Here is an 11,017-nt window from a genome sequence, read left to right on the forward strand (position 1 = left end):
CTGGTTTGGAAGGCAGAAGTCAAGCAGGAACGCTCTGAGGTTGGTGTGGGGTGTTAGGCGCTGCTCCCCTTCACCTGCTGGTGCACCTGGTGGTTGTGAAAAGCATCCATGCCAAAGGCTCCTCCAGCCCTCACCAGGCCTCCTCCTCTAGTTCTCCAGGTCTCAGGTCAGGTGAGGAGCACCGGCCCCTTCCTCGGGTCCCTGTGTCAGCCAGGCTGGAGTGAGAGCCTTCAGGCTTTGACCAGGCCTCACTCTGCCCCATCTCATACCCAGGTTTTCTTCTCCCTGCCCACCTGGCTGACCTGCAGAGATTCTGGGCTGACCACCAGACCCAGGATGACAGCCTTCCACAGACCTCTCCCCAGCTCCTACCATTGTGGGACCTAATCCCTGCAGTAACCTCCATCTCCTATCACTCTTTGCAGTGTTGCTGCCCTGGTGGAAGCCCAGCTCGTGGTGGAGGAAGCCAGCTTGCAGAGAGAGCGAGAGCAGAGCCAGCACACACATTGGAGCAAAGGCAAGGGCAAATGGAAAGTTCTGGCGGCATCACGTCAAGGCTCCCATCCGAGGCCTCCCTGAACCCCACTCTCTCCAGGTGTAACCTGCTTGCTGAGCACCACCTTGGATGCTGCGGGCTGGTACATTCCCCACTTGCAAAACTCTGCGGGACTGGGTTCCTCTCTTTTCTTTCCAAATATCTCAGGAAGTGGATGGTTTTTTCCAAATTCTGCAGATGAGTAAAAAGAGTCTTCGGGAGGTGCAATAGCTTTCCAGGGATGAGGTAACTGGGAGCAGAGCTGGTGTTCAAACCCGGTCTGCTCAACTCAAAATCCACAGCATTTCCCTGCCCTGAAATGACCCACATCTGCACTGCTTGCCCACATCTGCACTGCTTGCCCACATCTGCACTGCTGGTCTTTGGCTGTTCGAGTATCAGCTCCCTGAGCACAGAACCTGGCTGTCCCTGCCGTCCCCAGCTCCTGGAGCAGGGCCCAAGTGGAGCAGCATTTGCTGTCTGTGCAGAGGCAGACCCTGGGATATGGGGACGTGAGCGAGGCTCTGTAAGGCAGGTGTCCCCATCCACGGCGATGCTGAGTGGGTGGCACCCTGCTCCTTCACTGCCTCTAGACATGGGGGTGGGGGGATGGGAGGACACAGGTGGATTTGAGTGCCTCTTGCAGGGGAAGGTGATGTAGAAACTCTGGGTTCCTCCCGTTCTATGGCCACCTTCTCCAGGAAGCCTTCCTGACTACCCAGACAGCACTGAGTCTTCCTGACACTCTGACTCTTTTAAATTCTCACCACGCAGCATCCCCTTGTGATTCTGCTTTTCTTTCAGTCTGTGGCTTGTCACTCCCAATCATCTGCCTCTCCCACAGAAACATGTTGCATAGTTTCAGGATCCCCCAGGCATGTCACCTTCAGCCCAACATTGGTAACCTTGGCTGTGCTGGCCCTTGGGGACCATCACTCCAGCCTTAGCAGACCCTGACCCAGGTGTCCAACTCAGCCACTGAGTCAGGTGCAGCAGCAGGTGTGTGGCTGGTGGCTTTGGCCTTCTTTTCTGGCCAGAGTGCACCATGTCTCCAGCCACAGTGGGTTTCCTCGGTCCATGGAAGCTGGCCTCTGCCTCAGGGCTCTGATTCATTCCCTGTTCTCCCACTGGGCTGCAATCCTGTCTTGACATCCAGCCTAATCTTTGCCCACCTCCACACTCTCCCCAGCTCAGCTGCACTCCGACCAGTGGCTGCAGAAGCCCTGAGTCAAATAACTACGGACTCAAAGCCCCACTACCTGCCACTCTGGCCACCAACTGCCACCACCTCAGAATTCCTTTGCCCTGCACTTCCTCTGAGCCCTTAGATCTGGGACATGGCCCAGACCAAGTCCCTGGAATAGACCCACTGGCTCAGAGAGCATCTAGCCCCAGCTGCCGGACACCTACATGGACCCAATTGCACCCCACCCCCAATGCCCAAAACAAGCTCTTTCGAGCCACCTCCAAGGGCCCACCCAGGTCCCCACCCGACCCCAGCCCTGCTCAGTTTGCCCGCTTCTTGCATTGAGTTCTGAGGTTGTTCTCCCACCTCTGCCAGCCATAGGAGGTGAGTCACAGCCACCAGGGGCTGGCAGAGAGTACCCGCCCAGTAGCTGTGGCGTCCAGCTCTGTCACGTGCCTGCAGCACACAAGTCCCATCTGGCCTGGCATGCCCAAGGCTGTCAGCGTGTGCCAGGTGGGAGACAGCTGTGGCTGGGAGAGGGGGTGGGTGTGGATGCACTTGTGGAAATGCCTTGCTTGCCATGCCTGCAGCCCTTTGGGGTTGCCTCCAAAAACAACCATCTCTGTCATCAGAGCCATCACAAAATAACAATTAAAGTTATATGAGGATAAGAATAATAGTGATTGATAATAATAAAACAAGTCAGCCGCCACGGAGTGCCTAAGCTGCACAGTCCAGGCACAGTCCCAGAGCTTTGCACAAATTATCTCAGCCTCTCAACAGTGGGGAGGTGAGTATTATTGCCCTCATTGCACAGGTGAGTAGGCGGAGGCACAGATGTGCTGAGATGTGGGGTGGCCTTGGGAGTCTAGGCCTGCACCATGCTGCCCTGCTCAAACCCATACTCCTTCTCGGACTGTGAGTCCCCCAGGGAGCCACTGGAGCAACCTCCAGGCTATTCATTCAAGGAGGGAAAGCATTTTTGGTCTTGGGAAGTGATGCAGAGGGCCTGACCAGGGTTGAAGTCCCACTGGTCAGGTTATTCTGGCATTTGGAAACACCACTGGGAGACAATAGCAGTTGTATGGTGTTTAGGTTTTCATCCCAGCAGCACAGATTTCAAGCTGAGCACCCAGTAATTTTTAAAAAATTCATCCCAGAGTGAAGGCAAATGAAAGCCATTGGTCTAGCCCTTGGGGACCTCGGCAAAATGCCAAAGTCACAGAGCAGCCTGTGCATGGGCGGTTACAGTTTACACCGCGCCTTTTACAGTCACTACTTTAGTTTACCTTCCCAATGGATTTCTCAAACATTTCCTCAGTTTTATGGGTGAGGAAATCAAGATCCTGAAAGATGAAGTAACTTGAGGAGGGTTGCACGGCCGGGCAACAGTAGCCATGGAGCCCTGAATCCAGATTTTCTGTCTCTACGTAGAATTCTCTATCGTCTTTTCCCGCTCTCAGGTCCTCCCTCCCTGCTTCAGATTCCTGAGTCTCTACTGTTTCTTGGTTTGCACTGCTTAAAGGTATCTGATATCAGCCACTGGCATCTTGGTATTCTCTCTCCGAAAGTATTTGTCCTTCATTTTGTCTTGGATTATAAAGGCAGTTCTCTGTAAGAGGACTGTCTGGCATCAGCAAACAAGCCGTGGCAGCTCAGAGCATGCCCTTGCAAATAAGGGTGACCTGCTTACGAGCCCACACTTGGTTTCTATCAGCTTGCTTTCGCTTATCCTGGAAGGAGAGCTGAAAACCTGGATGACTGGAGGGAAACGTCCCTTCTTCCACCTGCATGGGGAGCCGTGGGATGGCTGCTTCCAGAGCTACACTCGGTATCACTCCTCATTCTCATGCTTGTGGCTTGAGCTGGTAATGGAACCCATTTGGGAATGCATGGAACATTCTTGGAGAATACATGTGTGGGCTTGTGTATTTCTTCACTACATCTTCTCTGTGACTTGGCCCTTTCCTCGGTCTTAAGTAGACAACCACTCTGTTTTCCCAAATTTCTGAAAGCTCAGAAATGAGCTTTTCCCATCCTTAACTGTATAAAAGCACACAAAATACCCAGTAGTTAGATGTGAACAGATAACCCTATTTGGGTAACTGCTGACTATCCATCCAAATTCCTTCTGAATTTCAAGGATCTCAGCCATCCTTAACATTTGGTTTTTGCTGTCTGATCCATTATTGATGGCACATGTTTCATTTGACTGGCAAGAATTGTCCTCCTGGGCCCCATCAGTGTTAGGCACCCGACACCCTCACTCCTGATGCTGGAGGATGAGAATGGTGAGCAGAGTGTGACTTGGATGAGCAGAATCAGCTCCCTGTCATCATGTTTATCATTAGTAATGATAAATTAATAGTAATTAATTACTATTTTATTAACTACTATTATAACTATTGCTATGATTACTACTAATTAGTTTTAATTGATCCTCTCCACACGGGCCACTGCATTTGATAGCACTGCTAACAATCTGATGAAATGAACGAAGCAGGTACTTCAGTAGTCCCATTGGACAGATGGAAATAGTGAGGCACAGAGAAGTGAGGTGACCCGGGTGAGGTGGCCCAGTCTGCTATGGCTGTAGGACCTGTTCTCCACCTCAATGTCACAATGCCCCCCTGAGATGGGACCCAGTGGGGGATGGAGCTGCTGCTTTTTTTGTTTGGGGGCCTTGATTTGATTTAATATCCGCCTCTCGTGGGTGCAAGTGATGTTGAACTCATCCCTCCACAGAATTCTTGTTTTGTTTTGTTTTTTGAGATGGAGTATCACTGTCACCCAGGCTGGAGTGCCGTGGCACAATCTCAGCTCACCGAAACCTCTGCCTCCTGGGCTCAAGCAATTCTCATGCCTCAGCCTCCCGAGTAGCTAGGACCACAGGTGCGAGCCACCACCCCCAGCTAATTTTTGTATTTTTAATACAGATGGGGTTTTACCATATTGGCCAGGCTGGTCTCAAACTCCTGACCTCAAGTGATCCACCTGCCTTGGCCTCCCAAAGTGCTAGGAGTACAGGCGTGACCCCCCAGTGTCTGTCCCTTCCCTGGTCTGTGAGCTTATGAGGACTTGGGTTATTTCTCTCCCCCCTGCACCTGGCTTGCTGCCTGGTACATTATAGACACTCAATCCACTTTTCAACTCAAGTTCTGCCTCTTTGGAAGGAAGTAGGAAAGGAGGATGAGGGAAAGGCAGGTGAGAGAGGTGGGTGGGACACCTTCCAAAGGAGAAGTCGAATGACTCAGAGATGGAAAACTGAAGGTGGTGTCGGCCCCTGTTCTGGGCTGCACGAACCATCCCGACAAACACTAGAGTGAGCCATTCCAGGAGCCAGCATTTAACAGCCACAGCCTTATATGGGGGCATGCAGACAGCCCCAGAATTTCCTTGGTTTCTCCCAAATTTTCTCCACTAGTGGTATCCACATTTTTTTTTCTGCTTTTATATTAAGAATTTCTTATGAAGCTGCACATCCATTTAATAACCATGTGACATTTGACAGATGACTCACTATCCCAAACCTCAGCTTTCTAATCTGTATAGTGAGGCAATGATCCCTCGCAGACTTGTAAGAATTAAACGTGTGTGTGTGTATATAAATATATATATGTGTATATATATGTGCGTGTGTGTGTGTGTGTACATGAGGTGTGCACAGAAGTACACGTACTGCTGAAATCAAATTGGTGGGCTACCTGAAAGTGCAGAAAAACATTAAATTATGCACGTTTTTGCAGTTTGTGATTTGCCTTCCATAAATATTTTTCTGAAATGCTCTTTTTAAATTTCAATAGTTTTGGGGGTACAGGTGGTTTTTGGTTACACGGGTTAAGTTCTTTAGTGGTGATTTCTGAGTTTTAGTGCACCCATCACCTGGGCAGTGTACACTGTACTCTATATGTAGTCTTTTATCCCTCACCACCCCCTCCCAACCTTCTCCCCTGAGTCCCCAAAGTCCATTATATCATTCTTATACCTGTGTTCACAGCTTAGCTCCCACTTACAAGCAAGAACATACAATATTTGGTTTTCCATTCCTGAGTTACTTTAGTTAGAATAATGGCCTCTACCTCCATCCAAATTGCTGCAAAGGACATTATTTCATTCCTTTTTATGACTGAGCAGTATTCCATGGTGTATATATACCACATTTTCTTTATTGACTCATTGTTTGATGGGCACTTAGGTTGGTTCCATATCTTCGGAATTACGAATTGTGCTGCTATAAACATGGGCATGCATGTATCTTTCTCGTATAATGACTTCTTTTCCTCTGGGTGGATACCCCATAGTGGGATTGCTGGATCAAATGGTAGCTCTACTTTTAGTTCTTTAAGGAATCTCCATACTGTTTTCCATAGTGGTTGAAGTAATTTACATTCCCATCAGCAGTGTAAAAGTGTTCCCTTTTCACCACATCCACGCCAACATTTATTTTTATTTTTATTTTTGACTTTTTAATTATGGCCATCTTGCAGGAGTAAGGTGGAATCTTATTGTGGTTTTCATTTACATTTCCCTGATGGTTAGTGATGTTGAGCAAATGCTCTTTTTTTTTTAACATCCTCTGTTGTTCTGCTCTTCTACCAGCATCTAGATCTGGCTAGAATGACATTTAGCACAGACTTGGGTCTATATTATTTTAAGTGAAATTGATTGACAGCATGACTTCCAACAGTTTGGCTTTCTCAGGCAACCACAGATCCAGTGCAGTCTCCTGTTGCCCATTGTACAGGTGGGTACACTGAGAACCAGAGGAAGGGATGGCTTCTCCAGCCACCAGGTGCATTATGGGTCACCTATGTCTGGTACCCAGACCACAGGCCCAGGCCCTCAGACTTCCCAGAGCTTGGGAGTGGGGTGGGGTTGGATGGATAGGCTGCCTGCTCCCAGGCTGCACCTGGGAGGTGAGACAGGGCCATGTGAACATCTATGCCAGGTGGCTGGCATTCTACAGCAGTGCCAGGGTGCCCACAGCCATTCCTGTCCTGCCCCAGGGAAGGAATCTGGGGTGGAAGATTCTGCTCAAAGATCACAGGGATCAGGGCTGTGGAGCCAGGAGGGGATGGCGTGTGTCACTCTGGTTTCTGGTGCACTCACCTTTATGAGGTTTACTGGGTGCCAAACACTCAGGTCCTAGCAGGCCAGGCCCTCATCAGTGAATCTACAGAGCATCCTGGGTGTACCAAGCACAATGCCCCTTGCTATTTGGGATGGGAGAGAAAAAGTAGGCCTGAGTTTCCCAAGGGGTGAGGAAGGGAACTCCCAGACGCTTTGCTCTCTGAGTGAGACACTTGGCAGGGCCAATTAGCCAGGCTGATCCTGGGAAAGGGGTGGAGGTGGCAGAGGCAGGCTCAGCAGGTCATTGGGCAGAAGTCCACCCAGTTTGTGGACAAGGCTTGAGGGGCTGGGGAGCCTAGAGGAGCACACTTGGAACCTGGAGGCTGCAGGACCAGGACGGAAAGAGGACTAGGAGACTGGGATCATCAACACCTGGGGAAGGCCAAGGAAGACCGACCTGAGGGGAAAGGAGGAACTGGGGAGGTGAGGTTAGTCCAAGGGTGAGTGTGTGTGTGTGTGTGTGTGTGTGTGTGTGTGTGTGTGTGTGTGTGTTGTCTGCCTGTTTCTCTGTCTTAGAGAAGAGAACCAAGGGCCAAGGTGATCACTCAGATAGACATTTTTCATCCTTCTCATGCCTAGCTCTAGGGATGAATTACCAGTCTTGCCAAGAGTTCCATGGGTCCATGCTGGCTGCCAAGATACTGTGGCCATGCTTTCATTTATCATCTACCAGAAAGCTATCCATGGAACAAGGGATTCAGAACCAGAAGATCTGATTTTTGAGTCCTGAATCTGCTAACTGTCCAGCTATAGGAAACTCAGTTTTCTCATGTGTAAAAATGGGTCTAGCGGCACCTAAACTTACAAAGTTGGTGTGAAAAATACATAATGTCTATGAATAACCGTATCTACTAATATGTGTCTGGAAGTACCCTGTTCTGCAAAGACAAAAACAAAGAAAATAAGATGGGGAAAATCCAAGCTGGCCCCACCCACAATGTGTCAATGCATATTTACCCCAATTTTTTACCTTTTTGCTAATTGAGAAACACATGTGGTTACTTATTGATATATAAGAACTCTTCATTGTTAAGAACATTAGCTCTCGATCTTGTACACGTGTTCCGATTTGTGATTCCAAATTTTACATATTCTGTAGAGTTTTAACACATTGCATAAAGATGGTATACCCATATTTGCCATCTTTTCTTTTCTTTTTTTTCTTTCTTTTTTTTTTTTTTTTTTCTTTTTTTGAGATGGAGTCTCGCTCTGTCACCCAGGCTGGAGTGCAGTGGCACGATCTTGGCTCTCTGCAAGTTCCTTTTCCTGGGTTCGTTCTCCTGCCTGAGACCTCCAAGTAGATGGAGTAGGTGGCGCCCACCACCATGCCTGGCTAATTTTTTGTATTTTTAGTAGAGACAGGGTTTCTCCATGTTAGCCAGGATGATCTCGATCTCCTGACTTCATGATCTGCCAGCCTCGGCCTCCAAAAGTGGTTGTTTCCACTTTAGGTCTATTTCATAAAGCTGCTATGGACATTGCAGTACACATCTTTGTAAACCCAGAAGCACTCATTTCTGTTGGGCATATACCCTGAGGTACAATGAAGGGGTCAAAGGGTAAGCGTATGTTTACCTTTTATAGATCCTGCCAAGCAATTTTCCAACCAACACATTGGTGTCGGTTTGCACACCCACCCGCAGTGTAAGAGTTCCACTTGCTCCACGTCTTGGTGTTGCCAGTCTTTTTAATCTGAGCTATTCCAGTGGGTGTGTAGTGAGTTCTTCCTGTAGTTTTGTTTTGCATATTTCTGATGATTAATGATGTTGAGCACCTTTTCAGATGCTTATTGGGCATTTGGATATCTTCTTTTGTGATCTATTTGTTCATGTCTTTGCTTAGTTTTTACGTTGTTGTCTTTTTTCAGTTGATTTGTAGAAATGCTTAAAAACAGGCGTGAGCCTTTTATCAGACACAGACATTACACATACCACTCCAAGCCTGTGACTTGCCTTTGTACTCTCTTAGGTACTTTTAGAGGAACAAGGCTCTTAATGTTAATGAACTTCCATTTATCATTTTTTAAAAATGGTTAATACTTTCTGCCTATCTCACGGTCACGAAGATCTTCTACTATCATTTGATACAAATTCTAGAAGAAAATATATCAATATTTGTGGGTTTTGAGGTTGAAAAATATTAAAGACCAATAGTTTCATATAGTTCAATCTAATACCTTTCACATTTAGGTCTGTGACTTCTCAAATTAATTTTTGTATGTTGAGTAAAATGGTCACTGTTTATTTTTTTTCCTGTATGGACATCCACCGGTTTTTTGTTTGTTTGCTTTGTTTTGTTTTCACCACTCAATGAAAGGATCATCCTTTCCTTTGAATTGCAGCGATGCCCTTGTCACATATCAGGTGACTTCCTGTGTGGCTCTTTTGGATTCTCTAGTCCATTCCATTGGTCAACTTGTCTGTCTCTGTGCCAATAACTTAATGCTGTAGCTTTATAGCTATCTTGATACCTGGTGGCTGAATGCTTTAAAAGACCTGGGAATCATCAGGTGGGAATCACTTGCTTTGGAGTGGGATTCTCAACCTCTAGTACTTATTAAATTCCCTGGAGAGAAGTTCTTAAAAGTACCCTCACCCAGGATTTATCCTGCCTCAACTAACTCAAAATATCTAGAGGAATGTTCTGAAAATAGGTATTTTTTAAGCTCCTAGATGATTCTAATGCACTCCCAGGATGGAAACAACTGCTTTAGAAATAGGTTATTCTCATTTTACCATTAAAGAACCAGAAGCCCAAAGTCACATTTACAATTTCTGGAGGCATTAGATTGTTCACTCACTTTCTCCAGGATGCAAAATCCTTGATATACTTCTCTTGCCCTCAGTTTTCTCCTAGAGAACACCTACTTACCCTTCAAAACCCAGCTTAAGAGTGCCCCATCTACGATGTAGTCCAGAGCACCCCAGCTAGGATCAGGTGCCTCCTGCATGTTCTCACCTCCCAAACTTACCTCTACCTTGGCCCTTACCTAGTGTGACTTGTATCTCTGTGTTCTCCTGTGTTCCCATCAGACCAGAGCTCTTGGAGTTAGAATGTGGCATGGTCATTAACATGTTTCTGGCATCTGGGAGATTCAAAGAGTGAGGGTGAGGACCAGAAATTCCTAGCTCCCCTCTCACCCCTATACAAGGCAATAATGTAAAAAATATTCATGCCACCCCTCAGCCTCCAGCCAGTGTCTTGGGCCCATTAACTTATAACAATAATCTCCCCAGGCTGGACAATCCCCTTCATCCTCCTAGCCCCCGATGAACAGCAGGCATAAATCCATGGGACCTGAATCTTAACTACAGGCAGTCAGGGCAGCCTCAAGTCTAGGCTGAGGTCCCTTAATGGGCACGTGGAGAGGGCTGCTCCTTCCCATGCCTATCTCCTTCACTGCTCTCCACAGACATGCACCTCCTCCAGGGCTCTTTTTCCCAGGCAGGATGGGCCCACCAAGGTATAGCGCCTGGCTGGCCTGCAGCCCACCTGTGGCTACCCTCTTCCCGTGGCCTACTGGCCTTTGGCACTGTCTGAATTCAGGCATCCCCAGTGCTGCTCACGTCACTCAGTGGGCATCCCCACCCTGGCCTCTCCCTGCATGTCTCCCGTGGGAATTTGCCCTGGAGCAGAGTGTGTCTGGGGCAGGCAGGGAGGCATGGCCCTCAGACTCACACAGGCCTCACCCTGTCATTAGAGGGCAAGGTTTTCCCTCCCAAACCAGGGGTACAGACCTGGATTCTGGGTCAGTGTCCAGCTTGCTGGCTCTGATCTTCCACCACTATAGACTCTACAGTAACAATAGGACCACCTGCACTCTTTGGTCTCAACCTGTCCTTCTATCTCCTCTGCAGCCCCTTGGTGACCAGAGCTGGCCAGTGTGAAGTCTCTTGTCTCACCGTTCACATAGTGTCTCTGACCCACGCATCCCAGCAGGCAGGCCTTGCTCCCTGGGCGAGGGAAGGTGGTGGCTCAGGGGCTTCTTCGGGGGTACTCTCTGATCTGGGCAGCTCCGGAACCCACATCCCCATAGCCTTGTTTGTCTAGGCCCTGAGTGCATAGAGTTTGTGGCTGAACCAGGCCTGGGAATGAACTAGTGTTGCCTCTTTCCAAGAAAGTTTCTCTGGGTCGCCTGCTCTGAATAGCGCTGGGAATGAGAGTCA

The 11,017-nt window shown here is 48.3% G+C and overlaps 1 protein-coding gene across 1 annotated transcript in view; it reads left to right on the forward strand.

Moving 5' to 3' along the window:
* LOC126959657 (alpha-1-antitrypsin) overlaps positions 1-11,017 on the forward strand; it is a 401,225-nt gene that overhangs the window by 265,320 nt on the left and 124,888 nt on the right. The window lies entirely within an intron of this gene.

The sequence above is a fragment of the Macaca thibetana genome, chromosome 7 (genome assembly GCF_024542745.1).
Source record: "Macaca thibetana thibetana isolate TM-01 chromosome 7, ASM2454274v1, whole genome shotgun sequence".
Classification (NCBI taxonomy): Eukaryota; Metazoa; Chordata; class Mammalia; order Primates; family Cercopithecidae; genus Macaca; species Macaca thibetana.